The sequence below is a fragment of the Dama dama genome, chromosome 23, assembly GCF_033118175.1.
Source record: "Dama dama isolate Ldn47 chromosome 23, ASM3311817v1, whole genome shotgun sequence".
Classification (NCBI taxonomy): Eukaryota; Metazoa; Chordata; class Mammalia; order Artiodactyla; family Cervidae; genus Dama; species Dama dama.
In genome coordinates, this window is record NC_083703.1 from 66515977 (window position 1) to 66534175 (window position 18199).

Here is an 18199-nt window from a genome sequence, read left to right on the forward strand (position 1 = left end):
CTCTAATTGCAAAAGTAATTTGCAGACATCTTAGAAAATTGCTAAGTACCCAAAGTACCCAGAAGAGCAGCCTTCTCCCCATCCCCAAACTCTCACCTCAGAGTATGTGATCTGCTCCTTGGGGTCACCTCCCAGCTCTAAGAAGCTCTTAGATCCGTTGTATTAGGAAGGCTGCTTTCACCAGCAGCTAACAAAACACCCAAGAGTGATTTAAACAGTAAGAACATTTTATTTATTTCAAAGCAAGTCCAGAAATCAGTGGTGCCAGGTGTTCAAGCTGGAGTCAGCACAGAGTTGCATCTCCTGGCCTTTCCCTCCTGGTCACAAGATGGCTGTCAGAGCTCCAAGCATCATGTTTTCACCCAACAGCACCTAAGCGGAAAGGAAGGGGCAGGGCCAATAAAGCCTTCCAGATCTTTAATCAGGGAAGAAAGTGCTTCCTTGAAGCTGCCTGACAATGTCCCCAAACAAAATCCTAGTCAAAAGTGGGTCATGAGAGTTCTCGGACCAGCATTTACGACACCTGATTTCTAGTTCATAAGACCCACTGATGTCCCATGTAGCAGATGAGGCTTTGGGTCACTTGGAAGCTGCTCCCCTCCCTCCTTGATTCTCCCACCAGAGCTGTCAAATACCTCTGCTGGTTGTCTTTTTATTTTTTTGGAGGATAATTGCTTTACAATGTTGTGCAGTTTCTGCTGTACAATGAAGTGAATCAGTTATATGTACATCCCATCCCATGCATCTTGGTCTCCACAGCACCCCGATCTGAGCTCCCCGTGCTATCTGGCGGTTTCCACTGGCTATCTGTTGTATAGCTGGTAGTCACTGTACATTACGTATGGCAATCCTAATCTCCCAATCCACTCTACCCTCCCCTTCCCCACCTGTGTCCACATGTCTGTTCTCTACATCTGTTTCTCTTTCTGCCCTGCAAACAGGTTCATCAGTACCATTTTCTAGATTCTACATTTATGTGTTAATATACTAACTCAACAGAAGTGAGTTTGGGCAAATTCCAAGGGAGAGTGAAGGACAGGGAAGTCTGGCGGGCTGCAGTCTGTGGAGTTGCAAAGAGTCAGACATGATTTAGAGACTGAACAAGATAAATATGATATTTGTTTTTCTCTTTCTGACTTACTTCACTCTATGATGGACTCTAGGTCCATCCATGTCTCTACCAATGATCCAATTTCATTGCTTTTTGTGGCTAAGTAATATCCATTGTTTATCCATTCTTCTGTTGATGGACATCTGTTGATGTCCATGTCCTGGCTATTGTAAACCAGGTGCAATAAACACTGGGGTGCACGCATCTTTCTGAATTATGGCCTCATTTTAAGACATCTACTTCCCCTTCACCCCTGACTGACTCCACTGTGTGTCCACAGATGCTCTTGTGCCTCCCCCGCGTCCCTGTCCGTCCTCTGACCCGCTTCCCTTCACTGCTGTCTCCCAGCTTCCACGTCTTTACTTTCACATTGTGATGGATAATATTGACATTCCATTTGGTAACCATAATATCAATAAAATCCAGGTCAATACAAAAACTGACTCTCAATGAAAAGTTAAAAGGAAAAGATAAAATTCTCATTATTTGAGTCAACAATACCATATAACTCCGCATGGGTACCTATTATGTATTTACAAGTTTTTAGAAAGTCTAGAGAAGTGAACATTGGGCCCATCACAGTGGCAGCCTCTGGGGAAGAAGAAGGAAATGAGATGGCAGTGGGTGGCCAAAGGGGACTTGAGCTTCATCTGCAATGTTCTATTTCTTAAAAAGGAGAATGTATTCATGTTGCGCTTGTGTCATTAAACTTTAATTTGGAAAAATTCCCATTCATTTTCAGCCAATTATGTCAGCTCTGTGTGTTTGGCAGTGCTTGCATGTTTGTGTCCAGGGAGGAAGAACATTTACTTTGTGTGTGTCTATGAATGAAATACAGTGATTAGTAGATTTTTAAAAATGTAGCAAGAGAAAAAACAAAGCGGGCGGAGTGGAGAGAACTCATTGACAACAATAATGAAAAGTGCAGGAATAAACACATTAGGAAGTGGGTAGGTTCTTTCCGGAAAAAACCATAAAATGGGACTGAAGGGGAGATAAGATGATCAGAATAATTGTAGAGCTCTCCTGTGTTCATGGATTGAAAGTCTTAGTATTGTATTAATGTCGATTTCCCCCAAATCCATCTTTAAATTCACAGAACTTGACAAGCAGGTTTTAAAATTCATGAAGAGGAGTTAATGTGCAGTAACAGTTAGCAGAGATAATTGAAAAGGAAGCACAATGAAATGAAGCATTTCACTTAACAGGTACCAAAAGGTGGTCTAAAGCTACAGTGGATGAAAGAGTCTGATGTAGACAGAAATACACAGACGGGTGAAAAAGAAGAAGGGCCTCAGACCTACCTAGACATGGCGATTCAGTGTGTGAGGGAGTTTCATCTCAGTTCAGTGGAGAGAATGAACTAGGCAATCCGTCATGTTGTAATAATCAGCTGTACATTTGGAGAAAGGTTAGATCATATCTCATTTCAATCATAAACAGACATTCCAGCTGTACTAAAGACACACATAAAAACAAAATTACTAGAAAGGAATGCAGAATATATTTAAACCTTAGGAATAAGAAAGGCCTAAACACGGCCTATAAATAAAAGGAATAAAGGGAAAAAATAATAAATTTGATTATGTCAAAATTGATAACTTCTAACAAAAGCTCCTAAAAAAATCCAAAGGCAACAGACAAGCTGGAAGTAAATAACTGCCCACACACATACACACACAAGATTAACAGATTATATTAGGAAACTCATACAATCAGTAAGATGAAGACAAACAACCTAATTTTTTAAATGAGAAAAAAATAGATCATTCAGAAAATAGAAAATACAAATGTCTAATACACATCTGAAAATCTCACTAGCAATCAAGTATGTATAAACTTTAAAAAATGATTCAATTTCACCCATCAAATTGGCAAATATTTAAAACAACTACTAATGGTGTGGGGATTGGAATCCTCTCATACCCTCTCGCTATAAGTGTAAATGGTACAGAGATTATGGAGGACACTTTGGTAATATCTAAAGCTAAAAATGTGGGAACCTTGAGAAGCAAAATTCCACTTCTCAACCACTACCTTAGAGAAACATTACAGAAGAGGCAAGTGTGAGGCTGTTTTCAGTGGCACTGCTTTTGAAGGAGGAAAGAAAAGATAAAACTAAATGTACACAGATCTTAGGAAAGGAAATATGTGGCCCATTCATGGGAATGAATATAACACAGCTACTAAAAGGAACTAGCAAGGGCTATTTGTATCAACATGAGTATATCTTAGAAATATATGGTGGAGGGAAAATGAAGCTTACAGTAAAATCTCTATAAAGTGGGATGACTCATTCAAAATACTTCCATCAATACTCTACATTTATATGGAAGGAGATACATAAAACTGTGAGGAAGGCAGGGGAACTAGGACTTCGGAGGGTAGCCTAAGGAAATTTTAGTTACATTCATATTGTTCTACTTTTAAACAGAAAATGTATTCATGCTTCACTTCTTTAATTAAAGTATAATCAGAAAAGATTTTAATTTGTTTTCAGCCAATTACGCCAGCTCTGTGTTTGGCTGTGCTCACAGGTTTGTGCCCAGGAGGAAGAACATTCATTTTGCGTGTGTGTCTGCAAGTCAAGCCCACTGATTAGTAAACAGGTTGAAATGAAATATGGAAAATCAAGGGCCAAACAAATAAGAGAACAGGAAATCCTATTCACAGTTGACAACAAAATCTGTAATAAACCCAGGAATAAATTTATCAAGAGATATGTAGGACTTTAACTAGAGAAAACCATAAAACTTGCCTGAAAGACATAGATGATGACTGGAATTGAGGGATATAGCAGTGAGCATTGGGGGGAAGGCTCAAATATGATAAAGGTGTCAATTTTTTTCTTCAAACTTATCCAAAATTCAATGTGATCCCAATTAAAAAACTAGCAAAATTGTTCCTGAAACTTGACAGTCTATTTAAAAATTCATGTGGTGGGCCAAATATGCAAGGATGACCAAGGCAATTTTATAAAAAACAACAAGGAGGGTGGGATTTGTCCTGCCACTTAGCAAAGCATTTTATCAAGCTCAGGAGTAGATAAATAGATCAGTGGACCAGAAAGAGCTCTGACATAAAGCCACATTGGAATTTAGTGTCAGGTAGAAGCAGCAATTTTAAATTACTGAAGAAATGACAGGTTATCCAATAAATGGTATTGAAAAAATTGGTTATCAATTTTGACATTTTAAAAAATTAAGCACTGATATCACACTTAAAATTAGCTTCATATTCAGTAAAGACTTAAATGTGAAAATAATAAAACATATATGCAAGAAGGAAAATTACAAAAGCTTTAGGAAAAACACAGGAAAATGGCTATGATCTTAGTATAGGGAGGGCCTTCTTAAGGCAAGATGAGATTGTAAATTTGACATAGAAATGAAAAGTTCTATGATGGAAGATACAATACAGTTAAAATGGCAAGGGTCACAATGGTAGAGAATTATGTGCAATGCATAGAGTAGACAAGGAATTAATATAAAAAATTAAGAAATCCTGTAGGTCAGGCAGAAAAGAACAACACAGAAGAAAGATGGACAAAGGAGATGCACAGATGACCCCAATGGGAGGAAATAAGAACGGCCAGGAGACCTGGAGGAGACCATGGTGTGACCAGGAAAACAAAGGAAACCAAGAAGAAACCACTTTTTATCACCCACCAGATCCATAAGCTCTAAAAGCTGTCAATGGTCTGGAAAAAGGAGACTGACATTTACTTGTGGAAGGATCTTAAACTGGCACAGCAACTTTCGAAGCTGACCTGGGCTGTGTCTATGAAAACTGAAACAGTGGACACCATAGAGGCTAGAGTTCTACTCTCAGATCCCACCCTATAGAAACATTTCAGGAGCTGGCAGGTGCCAAGGTGTTCCTGCCAATATTCTTCATTATAGCGGGCAGAGAGGAGGAACCCCCCCCCACCCCCCCAGTCTATGGATATCAGAGAAGGGGAAACAGTACAGTTGTGAGAAAGAGTACTATACTAAGTAGACAGCTGTTGAAAAGCAGGAACAAGAGCTGCTGTATCACTAACACGGGGAACTCCCCCCCAATATAAGATTAAGTGAAAAATGCAGGGTACAGTATAAGACCTAAGACTTGGTATAATTTATTCAAAATATCAACACTATCTATATATTTACTGTGGAAGGCAAAACATAAAACTCTGAACAGTGGTCACCTCTGTGGAAGGGGAAAGGGACCAGGATCTCAGGTGACCAAAGGAGACGTTAATTACATTTATATTGTTCTACTTTTAAATGGAAAATGTATTCATGGTTTACTTCTTTAATTAAAGTCTAATCTGAAAAGATTTAATTTATTTTCAGCCAATTATGCCCGCTCTGCAAGTTTGGTTGTGCTTGCCTGTTTGTGCCCAGGGAGGAAGAATGTTCACTTTGTGTATGTGCTTCAAGTCAAGCCCACTGATTAGTAAACAGGTTGAAATGAAATATGGAAAAACAAGGGCCAAGCAAACAAGGAGAGAGAAGATCCTATTCAAAGTTGCCAACAAAACCTGTAATAAATCTAGGAAGAAATTTATCAAGAAATATGCAAGATTTTAATTAGAGAAAGCCTCCAGTTAAAATAAATAAATATAAACTTCCCTGAAAGACATAAAAGATGACCAGAACTGAGAGACAGAGCAATGAGCACTGGGAAAAAGATTCAAATATGAAAAAGGTGTCAATTTTCTTCAAAGATATCCAAAACTCAATGTGATCCCAATTAAAATACTAGCAAAATTGTTCCTGAAACTTGACGGGCTATTTAAAAATTCATGTGGCAGGCCAAATATGCAAGGATGACCAAGGCAATTTTACAAAAACAACAAAGAGGGTGGGATTTGTCCCGCCACTTAGCAAAGCATTTTATCAAGCTCGGGAGTAGACAAATAGATCAGTGGACAAGAAAGAGCTCTCACATAGACCCGCATTGGAATTTAGTATCAGGTAGAGGCAGCAATTTTAAGTCAGTGGAGAAATGATACATTACTCCATAAATGGTGTTGGGACGATTATCTATCCATTTGGGGGGAATGGGAAGGGATTAAAGTTAGACCCTAAGATTCGTGCATAAGGAATTTATTTTTTGGATATAGTATAAGAGCTTAAATATGTATGTATGTAGAAACTATAAATTTTTGAGAAGGAAATACAGGAAATATTTATGACCTTGACATAGGAAAGGCTTTCTTAAATAAGACTGCAAAAATGGCATACCATTAAGATTGACAAATTTGATTGTATCGAAATTTAAATTTCTCTAAGACAAAAAGGTACTATACAATTAAATGACACACATCACAATGTAGAAAACATCTGTAATACACATGACAAAGTATTAATATTCAAATACATAAAGAATTCTTAAAAATCAATAGCAAAAAGACAAAAAATGGACAGTAAACACATGAAGACTTCAGCCTTGTAGGTAATTCAGAAAAATACCACCTAAAACAAGATACTATTTTTCACTGGTTAAAAATGGAAAACCTGGACATGGTCTGGGGAAATGGACACACATACTATGAGCAGGAGAAAGGAGCAAATGGGGAACATTTTTAGAAATCTCTATTAGAATTTAAGATACGCATTCCCTACAACCCCTCAGTTCCATTTCTAAGTATCTATCCCAGAGAAATACTTGTACATGTGCAAAATGAGCAATCCTAAGGGGCTCTTACAGGTGTGTCTTAATGGAATGACACTGGAAACGCTTTAATAGTCAATCAACAGGAAATAGGAAATCAAACACAGTGTAATTGGCTAGGGCCGCCGGTTGCCAGTGGCAGGGAACACTGTGGCACATGTCAGCTGTACCAGGAGCCTCACAGGGCGTGCTAAGCTGAGGAACACCGCCAGCTTGTACACACCATGTCTGTGTAAACAAACACACAACAAGAGAACAGAAGACATGCTTCAGTGGGCTTTGGAGAACATTTTGGATAAGTAGCAAAAACCCAAGAGCAGTTACCTCAGCAGGGGGAAAGGGGTCTTGGTAGAGGCTGGAGGCGGGGGGGGGGGGCTGGTGTTCAGTAGAGACTTCTTTATCTGTAATACTCTAATTTTACTGAAAGGAAAATGTATTCATGTATTACTTGTATAATTAAATTTTAATTCAAAAATTCTAATTCATTTCCAGTCAATTAGTTCTACTTTATATGTGTGCTGTGTTCTCATTTGTGTACCCAGGGACAAAGCACATTTACTCTGAGAGTGTGTCAGTGAATGAAGCATCGTGATTAGTAAATTGATTAAAATCTGGAAAGCAAAAAGAAAAAAAGAAAAGCCTTTTACACTCACAAAAGGAACACAACTGATAAGGTACTCAGGAATAAACCTAATAAGAAATGTGAAAAACCTTTATGACAAAATCAACCAACCTTTATTAAAAGGCATTAAAAACCAAACCAAACAAATAAGACTGATTAAATGGAGACAGATACCATGTTCACGGATGGTAAGAACTGATATCCTAAAGATGTCATTTCTCCCTTCAGTGAAATCCCTCTCAAAATTCCCACAGGATTTTCATGGAACTTTGACAAGCTGATTCCCAAGTGTGTGTGTGAAAAAGTAAATGTGCAATACAACCAACATACTTTTAAAAAAAGAATAAAGGGCCAAGAAGGGAGGGGCACTTACCTGATCGGGAAGGAAGATAAAGCTTTTGCTTATTAAAATCTGCTGTTGGCCCAGAAGTAAACAAACAGATCAACAGACCTGAACAGAGTGTAGACATAGGGAACTGGGAGAAAAGACAGTGCTGGGACAATAAATGGTGCTTAGCCAACTGGTTATCCGTTCGGAAAAAGATCAAATTAGATCTCTGTGTCACACTAAACGTGAAAATACATTTCAGATGGGTTAAAGACAAACATTGAAAAAAAATATAGAAGTCTTCAGTGTAAATATAGAATGTGTATATCATTCACGAGGTAGGGAGGCTTCTTAAGACAGATGAGCTACCTGCTCTGGTGCTAGCATTGCAGATGTTATCACTGGAGTTTAATATGATGCTTTAATATCCGGTCTCCTGTCAGAGTGTGTCTCCAACCTTCTGCACATGTCCAAGTGGAGCGTCTCCACCTGAACCTCACAGGCTCCTCTTCCTCTTTCTCTCAGCTCAACCTGATCCTGGAAAGAAGGACTGTGATCCTCGATGGACTGAGGTTGAATCCAGCTCCTGTTATTTGTGCTTGATGTCAGCAAGGCGCTTCCTTCTCTGTTTTTTTTGGGGGGTGGAGGGTGGGGCACTATGCTAGGTCTTCAATGCGGTGTGTAAGCTTACTTGCCTGGAGGCATGTGGGATCTTAGTTCCCCTACCAGGTATTGAACCCACATCCCCTGCATTGGGAGATAGATTCTCGAACACTGGACCGTTAGGGGAAGCTCCCCTTCTCTGGTTTCTGTTCCCTCCTCTATGATGGGAGATGATGCTCTCCTTCCTACAGGGGAAGGTCAAGTTCATATGAGATGATGGTGAAATGCATAAATGGGACAGAACATATAAGAATGAAGAGAGCTCACTCTTGTACTTTCTCTCCACCCCCCCACTACCCCAAACTCCTGCCACCAGGACTTTATACCAATTCTTTCCCACATTGTACTTCTGGAGAATTATCACAGATTCTTTTTGGTTAAAAAGTTTGAATGTTGACTTCAGATTTTTCATTCCAAGGCAGATAATATTGATTCGGCACCCAAAGACCTTACTGCCTATTGCTAGGTGCTGAGAAACACAAAAAATAAGACATGATTCCAGCCCTGAGACAGGATAAAAATTGTGCTAATTAGAGCCGTATTTGGTACACAGGTCAGATAAAAGCTCCCAAAAGAACATGGAGATCAAGTTACTCTCTAAAAGGTAAATAATTAAATTTTGCCCCATCCAGTCAAATATACATTATTGCCCCAAACTAATTTATACACCACCACACTTGAACCCAACCCCTGTGGGAACTCATCTCACTAATTGTCTCCATCCTTAATCACTCCATTACTCAGGCTCCCTTCCCTCAGAATATCTGTATGCGAGCACTGCTCTTTCCTTGAAGACTAAAATTTAATTTAAAGGCCTTAGACTTTGCTCCCTCACTTCTTCTTTCCTTAATCACCCCCTATACAGGCTGCCTCTGCTACGGTCCCCTGAGGTCTCCCATGGGCCCTGGGGGGTACCAATCGGCAGGGACGATTGTAGTGTCCCTACACTGCCCAATTCCAGGGATGCCATGGCTATTGGGCAGTTGCACCTCAGAAGAGCTCCTGGATTTGCCCTTGACCTCTGACCTTTCTGCACATAGCCACTGCTGACCACTCCATCTTTCTGTTGAAAGACCTCTCTTGTCCTTTCTTTTCTGTGCCCCAGGAGGACCTTTCTTTCTTTTTTACAGGCCCCAAATGTTGGTGCTTGGCCTCTTCTTCCTCAGCCTCCCTCATCCCCTCAGCATATGCTCCAGAAACCTGATACAACTTCAGTTCAGTTTCACTCAGGATCCCACAGGAGTACTGAAACGGTCTCTGTGATTTCTCACTCTGGGTTCCAGGTCCATGCATTCAACTACCTCCTCCCCAGCTCCCGGCTTACATGTCTCAGCCGTCTAGCACCAGACTCGGGGGTCTGCCTCACAACCTCATTTCTTTGTAGGGCTCCCCATTCTGAGAAAAGCACTGCCACACCTCCAGTAAGGCAAGCCCTGAACTCAGGGGTCTTCTGGAACACCTCCTCCTCTCCTTACCCCTCTTCATCCCATCCAGCACCGAGACTGACCGGAATGTGTTGTCCAAATCCTGTCCACCATGGCAACAGAAACTTCCCAACTTTCTCCCTAAGCCCACCTGTGCTTCCTCTAATGACTTCTCCAGGGACCAGCCAGTCTCAGATCACAGGAGATATTCAGGCAGGTCTCAAGCACGCTTCCCTCACTCTCAGGATGTACACAGCTCAGTCCTGGCCTCCAGAGCTCTACCTGCCCAGCCCTGCCTGCCTCTCTGGTCTCAATGTACCTCCCTTTGCACAGGCGGGCGGTTCCCTCTGGCCAGAAGGCTCTTCTCGAATTTGCTCTGTTCTATGAATTCTGTCCCCTCAACAACTTGGTTCAAGTGTCACCGCCACAGGGAAGCCTCTGGAGTTGGCCTGGGGCAGGGGCCCTTGTTGTACATCCTCCAGCACTTGCTACCTTTCTTTCAGTGTGTGCTGTCAACGTTGGAAATTACACATTCGTGTGTGTGACTATGTGATTCACATCTTTCTCCCCTACTATCATATAAGTGCCACGAGAACAGAAATCTGCCTATTTCAATTCATTCACCACAGAATTCACAATGCTGGGCACACTGCCAGGCACAAACAGGTGGTAAACCAGAATATGTGGAATGAATCAGCTTTGTCACTAAACAACACTTATCGCAGTTGGAAGTGGGTATCAGCCTATGAACTTGCTTCTGTCTTCCCTGTGCTCAATGTCCCCACTCTTGTCCTTCACATCTCCAAGTCTTCCTTCCGGACTCCTCAAAGGACTCTCAGTGACGAATTCACCTCCCCCTCACATCTCAACGTGATTCAAGTTTTGCCCCATCACTCCCCCAAAATGCTCTTATTGAGGTTATCCAAAGCTTACTAATCATCAGATCCAAAGCGGGGGGGGGGGGGGGGGGGGGCAGGGCAGGAATCTGTCTTTATCTTATTGGAATTCTCTGCTGCGTTTGACAGTGTTGATTACTTTCTCCTTGAAACCCTTCACTACCTTGGTTTCCATGGCAACCCACTCTCCTGGTTGTTTGTCGCATGTCTCAAGCCTTTCCTTCTCTTTCTCCTTTGTCACCTACCCACACCTTGACTGGTACTTCAAATATCACTGTAACTTAGGATTTTGCCCTGGGCCCTGTCCCGTTCTCTTTCTCTGGTGATCTTACTCATTCTCAGGGTTTCTGTTACTTGAGTGGTCATGGCCCTAGGCCAGTACTCCCAGCAGAATCTTTTTCTGAGCCCCTGACCCTTGACTCAAGTGCCTGCTGGGCTCCACCTGGCTATTTTCCTGGCCCCTTGGCTGTATCTGAGACCACTGTCTTGCCCCTCAAACTCACTCCCCATCTTCCCAGGGGCCTCCCCACTGTCTACCCAAGACACACAGGAGTCTTTGTCTTCACTCTATCTCTCCTCCTAAAAGCTAATCACCATTTCTGGTTTTTAATCTCCTCTAAGTTTTGGATCTATTCCATCTCCACTGGTTGAGTTCAGACTTCTCCCACTCTTATCTGGACAATGGCCTCCTAAACAGGTCTGCCTGCCTCTGTCTGGTTACTTCTTATGTAGATGTCTGGGGGTGAGAGTGGGGGTGTCAGGCTTTCCAGCATTCCTTATTGCCCCTTAACAGCCCTTGTTACATTCAAGGAGATCTCCGGTTCTCCACTTTACATGACTGTGGTGTGACATGGGATGCTCTCTCACACAGACCCCACAGAGGCCCCTCCTTCAGGCCCCGCTTCTTGCCACCCACCTCTTATCAGGGGATGGCATGAGGCCCAAGCTCAACCAGTTAGACCAAGGCTCCTTCTTGACTTTGGAAGAAATAGTTAGAATTACTCAATGTCTAGGAGATACTGGGCTTCCCAGGTGGCTCAGTGGTAAAGAATCCACCTGCTATTGCAGGAGACACGGGTTCAATCCCTGGGTCAGGAAGCTCCCCTGGAGAAGGGCATGGTAACCCACACCAGTATTCTTGTCTGGAAAATCCCTGGACAGAGGAGCCTGGTGGGCTACAGTCCACGGGGTCACAGAGAGTCAGATATGACTTAGCACCTGAGCGCACATGCTAGATTACACCAGGCAGTGGAGTGAAGACCCTGAACGCAGCATTCAAGACCTATCCCCACTGACTTCATTGCTCATGATTCTTTCCTTCTATCCTGCCGCTCTAGGTCTCAGTTTCCTAATCTGTGAAATGGGGCTAGCGGTCTCTGCCTGCCTCACTAGGGACAGGAGGGTGGATTTGTAACGACCAGATGAGACAACAATCACAACCTCACCATTAAAAACTATGAAGAGCAGTACCCACACCAGAATGCAGAGTGCATCTCCTGAGACCCAGACAGCCTCACGTACAGACAGCTTCAACTTTGACTTTCATTTCCCTGTTTGTTGATTCCTTGGGAATGGTCACAGAATCTTTGTGGTTTAAAAAAAAAAATATTCTGAACCTCCATTTCAGACATTTGATTTCAAGCAGGAAATAATTATTCTGTCTTTACCTAGCTTGCTGCCTGTTGCTAGGTACCGAAAGGTACAAAAATGAATAAGACACAGCCCCAGACACGAGGCAGTTTTCGTGCAGTTTCATCAAACTACTGCTAATTAGAGCTGTAGTCAGTACTCAGAGGGCAGAAAAACAATCTTCAGAAAAACACAGAGATCAGGTTACTTGGTAAAATGTACATGATTTAATTTTGCCCCTTTCCACCAACACAACTAATCCCTTCACCTATACACTTAATCCCACTGCTCCGCGGGCCCCTTTCATTACCTGTTCCTGCTCTTGTGTCCTCGCATAGCCCTCCTCCCTCCAAATGTCAATGTGTAAGAGACAGTGCCTTCTAGAAACTTCTGTCTCCTTGGGTCTCCCTTTCCCCTCCTGCTTTCTCAGCCAGTCTCTAGATCACTCCCACCCAGTTGGGTTTTGCCCCCTACCCCAAAGCTGCTATGGCTGGGGTCTCCAAAGACCACTCTCACCTCCTCTGACTTCTGTGTCTTTGGCACATTAATGGTCACGCTGACCTCTGGAAGCTCTCTCCTCCCTGGACTTCTAGGGCCCCCAATTTTTCAGCCCTTTCTTCCGTCACCCCCCCACTCCGCGACCCCCCTCCCCCGCCCCCAGCTTGGGCTCCTCAGGAGCATCCCTGCATCCATCCCTGAAATGTCGGTCACAGCTCAGTGTCTGGCTCTGCTCCACGAACTCTGCACTTCTCTGAGTTCTCCATCTGCCCCCTGGGGAGAGGCCCACACCTCCTTTGTGAGCTCCAGACTGGCAGACAGACTTTCTTGGAAACAGCTCTAGTCAAGGTCACTCATGGCCATTTTTCCTCTTTGCCATCCATGCCCTTTGATCTTGCCTCTGATTTACACAGACAAGAAGACTTTAGGTGACAGCCCTTTCAGCCTCTCTTCCATCACGTCGATCCTGCCTTCCTCTCAGCCCAGACCAGAAATTCTCTCTGACCTAAGTCATAACCCTGGCAGCTTCTCCCTCATATTCCAAGTTCCTCAGGACAGGTGCCATGCTGCCTGCTGTATGCCCCTCTTTCACTTTCCTCTGCCCACCTTGGGGGGACTTCAGGCCACTCTCACAGGAATTGCTCCTGTGGGGCTTGAGGGGCCCCTAACTGCTCCATGTGGTGGGCCCTCCATCCCTATCTAACTGGCTTTTCTCTTCTGTTGACTGATTATTCTCTCTTGGGAATGCTCCACATCCCTGGGTTTCCATGCCAACACAGGCTCCAGGTGCTTTTTCCATCTCTTTTTGCTGTCTCTTTTGCCTTTGTGGGCTTTTCTTTCTCTCTGTCCACACTTAAACAGGGGAAGGATTCTCAGCCCGAGACCCTCCTTTCTCTTCTCAGCTGCCACCTTCTCCAAGGGCAGCTCAGCAAAGCCCATGGCTACAGTTGCCATCAGTCACAACCTGAATCTTTCATTCAAATCCCTGCTGGGGTCCAAGCTCTCTCCTAGAACCTCACAGGCCATCTCTACCTGGATGCCCACCTTTCATTCAACTTGTGCAAAATTGGGCTCAATGATCCTCTTCTCACCAAGCCTGCTCTTTCTCTCGAGTACTCCATACACCCAAGACACAAACAGGGAAGGCATCCGAGACTCTATGACCCAGCAACCAGTCAGTCAGCAGCTTCTCCTAATTTTACCTTCTGTCTATCCTCTTGGCCCCCACCCTAATTCAGGCCTTGCCTTCTCTACCAGGACTGAAACAATCATCTCTTCATTGGTTCTCGCACCTCTAAGTGTCTCCAAGCAACCAGAGACAGGAAGCAGAGACGAGTAACCTCCCTGGATATCCCATGAAGCTTCATACTTGCCCCACCCATCTCAGCTACTCCATGCTTTGCCCATGTCCCAAGCATATCTGTGGCCTTCTTACTATGTATCAACTTAGAATCTGTGTGTTTTCCTATCTCTTTGACCATATGCCCAAGAGCAGACAGTATATCGTATTTATCTTCACATTCTAACACCCACTTAAGTTGCGTTCAGTTCTTTGCCACCCTGTGGACTGCAGCCGCCAGGCTCCTCTGTCCATGGGATTTTCCAACAGCAATACTGGAGTGGGTCGCTGTTTCCTTCTCCAGGGGGTCTTTCCGACTCAGGGATCAAACCCAGGTCCTCCTGCCTTGCAGGCAGATTTGAAAGTAGACACTCAAATGTTGTATTAATATATAGGTCATTGGCCCTTGCTTGAAACTTTCATCTCTCTCCTTCTCTTTGACTATCATATTGCTTTCCAAAAAGTTTATACCAGTTCACTGTTCCCTGTACTTACTGCCTGTTTGACTGTATCTCATCAGCATTGAGTTTCTTAAACTTTCCCCCCCAAATCTGTCGGTGAAAACTAGTGCTTCTTTATTGTTTTTATTGTTGATCTCCTGTTATTATGGAAATTGAATTATTTTCTCAAAAATTTTCTAGTCAAGTCTATTTTCTCTTCTGTATACTGTTGAGGTGAATGACATACCTATCTGTTGGGTAAGAGTTACGGTTATTTTTACTGTTAAGGATTTGTGTGTCATCTTTTTACACATTATAGATCTGCAAACAGTTCACCCGCTCTGCTTTTTGGTTCTGTTTGTGACACTGTTTGACTTTGGAAATACTTAACTTTGATGTGGTCAAGTTGGTTGGTCTTTGCCTTCTTGTACTTTGTTCTTTTTTAGCTTAGAGGGGCTTCCGCTTTCAGATACATTAAATATCCAATTCCTTTTCTCTCTGGTTTTTAATGGATTTATGTCTCCTTTCTGATCAAATGTTTTTGAATTTGAGTATGTGCTCTCAGGTAGGCTGAAAATGGACTATTAAGTTTCTTTCAATAGTCAGAGCTCCAACTTTGGACAAGTCTTCCCCTCGTGGCTCTGACACTAAGCTAAGTTATTCCTGGCTGATGATGGCATCAGGACCATAACATCCTCAGAGAATATGCCACCTAAACAGGGAACCAAAAGGCTATGGGAAGGTATGACTTCAGACACAGTGACAATGAAATGCAGGAAAGCATTTAAGGGGTAGCAGCAAAAAACCTTTCTGGAAGCCTGGCCAGGAGTGTGTGGAAAGATGGTTCACCCACTTTACCAATACGAGTGGCTGAATCTAGTTGGCACCCAACGAACAGTCTTGGATAGCCTTCTGACTCTGCAAGGAAACATTACTCAGGGACCACAAGGGCGGGAGAGTCCAAGCCCTCCCCTCACCTGCATCAACCTACCTGTACAGACTCTGCCAGGACATTTCACCATCAGCAGAAAAACCTCTCAGCCAGTTCCTGCCTGGCTCATCTTCTGGGGGCTGCAGCCATCGCCACGATTCCACCATGCTCCAAGATGTGGACTTGACTCAGATCCTGGAGTCACCATGACCCCTGTCCAATGACTGCTCTAGAAACCAGGGCATCTGAGGGTGATGCCAGAGCTAGAAAGGAACTCAAGGGTTATCTAGCCCAAATGCCTCATTTTACAAATAGGGAAACTGAGGTCCAGTGAGGGGAGGTGACTCACAGCCACCTGTTGCTGAAGGAAGGATACCAGGCTATCGAGCCTTTCAGGAGGTTCTTCTCACGTATCTTTTGTGACATGTTAGTGTCTGTGATATCTGTGTGTAAAATATTAGTCTGGAGGCTGGAAAATGTTGTCACTTCAGAGTTGCCAAGGGTAGACTTGGGAGGTAAACTGAATTTCTTCACTTCTAAGAAAGACCGGCGCACTTCATTCCTTAGGGAGTCTAGAGAGTGACTGATTGAGCCATCCACCCGCCAGCAAGCCAACGAGCAGTCTATGCCAGGCTTGGTCAGGCAAGAATTGTGCCTGGTTAGGGGACAAAGTTCAAGCACCCACCCTCAAGGGTTGTGCAGAGCTTTGATGGCCAAGCTTAGGCGTCAGGACCACAAGCGACGGGGAATCACTAAAGGGCTGTGTCTGTCTTCCTCCCTCAGAGACCCTTCCAAGTCTGCTTTGACTTTAAGACACTTGACACTTACTTCTGCTCCCAAGAGATGTAAAGTTTATTCTTTAATGCAAAAAATTCTTTGATTAAATGCTTGTTTTAACACTTTCTCTCAATCAAGATCTCTCAGACTGAAGTAATAAGGATAAAGTTCACTGATATATCATAGAAGGTGGCTTTGGAAATGTGGAAGCTTCCTAGGTCAGTCCGTCTTTGGTGAACAGATGGGGAAATGGGCCTGGAGGAGAGGAGGCAGAGGAAAGCAAGGTCACATTGGAAGAGCGTTGAAATGGGGCCCATGGCCTCAGCTTCCTGCCACTAGCAGTGTGAAGCAGGGAGGGACAGAGTTCAGGTTTGGAAAAAGTGGTGAGGCCTCCCTGTGTAGACATTCCACAAGTTGCCAGGAAGAGAGGTGAGAGGCCAGAACTGCTCAAATGGCCAGCCTGTGGAGAAGGTTCATGTTCACCCATATCTGACACTGCACTCTCGAACATCTGGGCCCCTCATGAGGAGAAGGCCGTACAGGCAGGGATTTCTCTCCAAGAGGCAAAAATCCCTGGATGGTCCTGGGCAAGCTCGTGGCCAAGCAGGACTCTGGCCTCTCAGGAAAGAGCACTGTCTAGGCGTTCCTCTCCCTTTTAAGATACTGTCATTTCAGGGCTTGTAAAAAATATAAATTTTTAAAAATTTTATTTAAAATTTATTTTTTAAAAAATAAAATTCAGGGGATTCCTGTGGAGGTGCTGACACACGGCCTCCCAGGTGAGGTCTCTCCCTAACTCCATCAGCCCTGATGACCTGGCACTGTAATCACGCGCCTATAGGACTACCCGGTGCCCTTCCTCCTGCTGAGTTCCTCAAGCAGCGCACAGTCTTCTCAGGTTCTGGGTTTGGCACAGGGCCTGGCAAATACTCCCTGTAGGAGAGCTGGATGATCAGATCACATCCCTAAGAAGCTAGGGTCGGTGGAGGGCAGTGGGGGCACAGGAGAGAGGAGAGAACAGGTGTGAAGACTCAGTCTTGAGCCAAGCTCCAGCAGGTGCTATGATCTGTTTTACTGGTGAGGAAACAGGCTCAGGGACATATGGGCACAGAGGCGGGGGCAGAGGGTCCAGGCTCCCCAAAACCTCGTCTCTCATGTTTGTCAGCCCTAAGTCGTTCCTCAAGTTTACCCCACCAAGACCTGACAGCCGAGAGGGAGACCCAGGGCTTCTGTCTGAAACCTTCAGCTGCTGCTCAGCCAGCTACTCCCTTTTACCTTAGGAACACTCTATACTCCAAGTTTTCCTCAAGATATGGACTTCTCTCCCTGAACCTGGCAGACCAAACTCTGCCCCTCTTCTGGCTTTAGTCAGGATCACCTTCCCTTGCTTGCCAAGGGTAGCACTGCTTAGTTCTTCCTTCTTGCCAGATCAATGACACTTTCTCCCATTGGGGGTGGGGTGGGGGAGGGGGTTGGGAATGAGGCTGAGCTTTGCACTAGATGCCAGGAGCCTGGGTTCTGGCTTGGCCAGCTGACCGAACGTAAGAACGACCCCTCCCTGATGGCTTCCTGTGGCTATTCAATGGGATTCTCTCCTCTTTCTTTGTCTTCCCTCCCCAGCCTGCTTTTCACCCTGCCTTGTCTTCCTCGTTCACCATGGCTCCTTGGATCCACTTCTCCCCATTTGTGATGATCTAGAAAGGGCAGAGGCCTTCCTGCCAGTTCTGCTGCTTTCACTGCTAAAATGCTATCGTGTTCCCCACTGAAAAAAATCCCATCGTAAGTTAAACGCTGCTGTGATTGGGTCACCCCCTATCCCCAGCAGACCCTTATCTGTGATGGTTCCATCAGCTCGGAACTGAAGGCTTCTCACTCAGGAC

General features: G+C 44.1%; 1 long non-coding RNA gene across 1 annotated transcript; it reads right to left on the bottom strand.

Moving 5' to 3' along the window:
* Positions 1 to 222: 222 nt before the first annotated feature.
* Positions 223 to 10732, bottom strand: LOC133045098 (uncharacterized). Its single transcript, XR_009690123.1, has 3 exons — positions 8092 to 10732; positions 2416 to 2504; positions 223 to 372 (listed from the first exon to the last, which is right to left on the bottom strand). It is a non-coding gene; the product is annotated as an uncharacterized LOC133045098 (long non-coding RNA).
* Positions 10733 to 18199: the final 7467 nt, after the last annotated feature.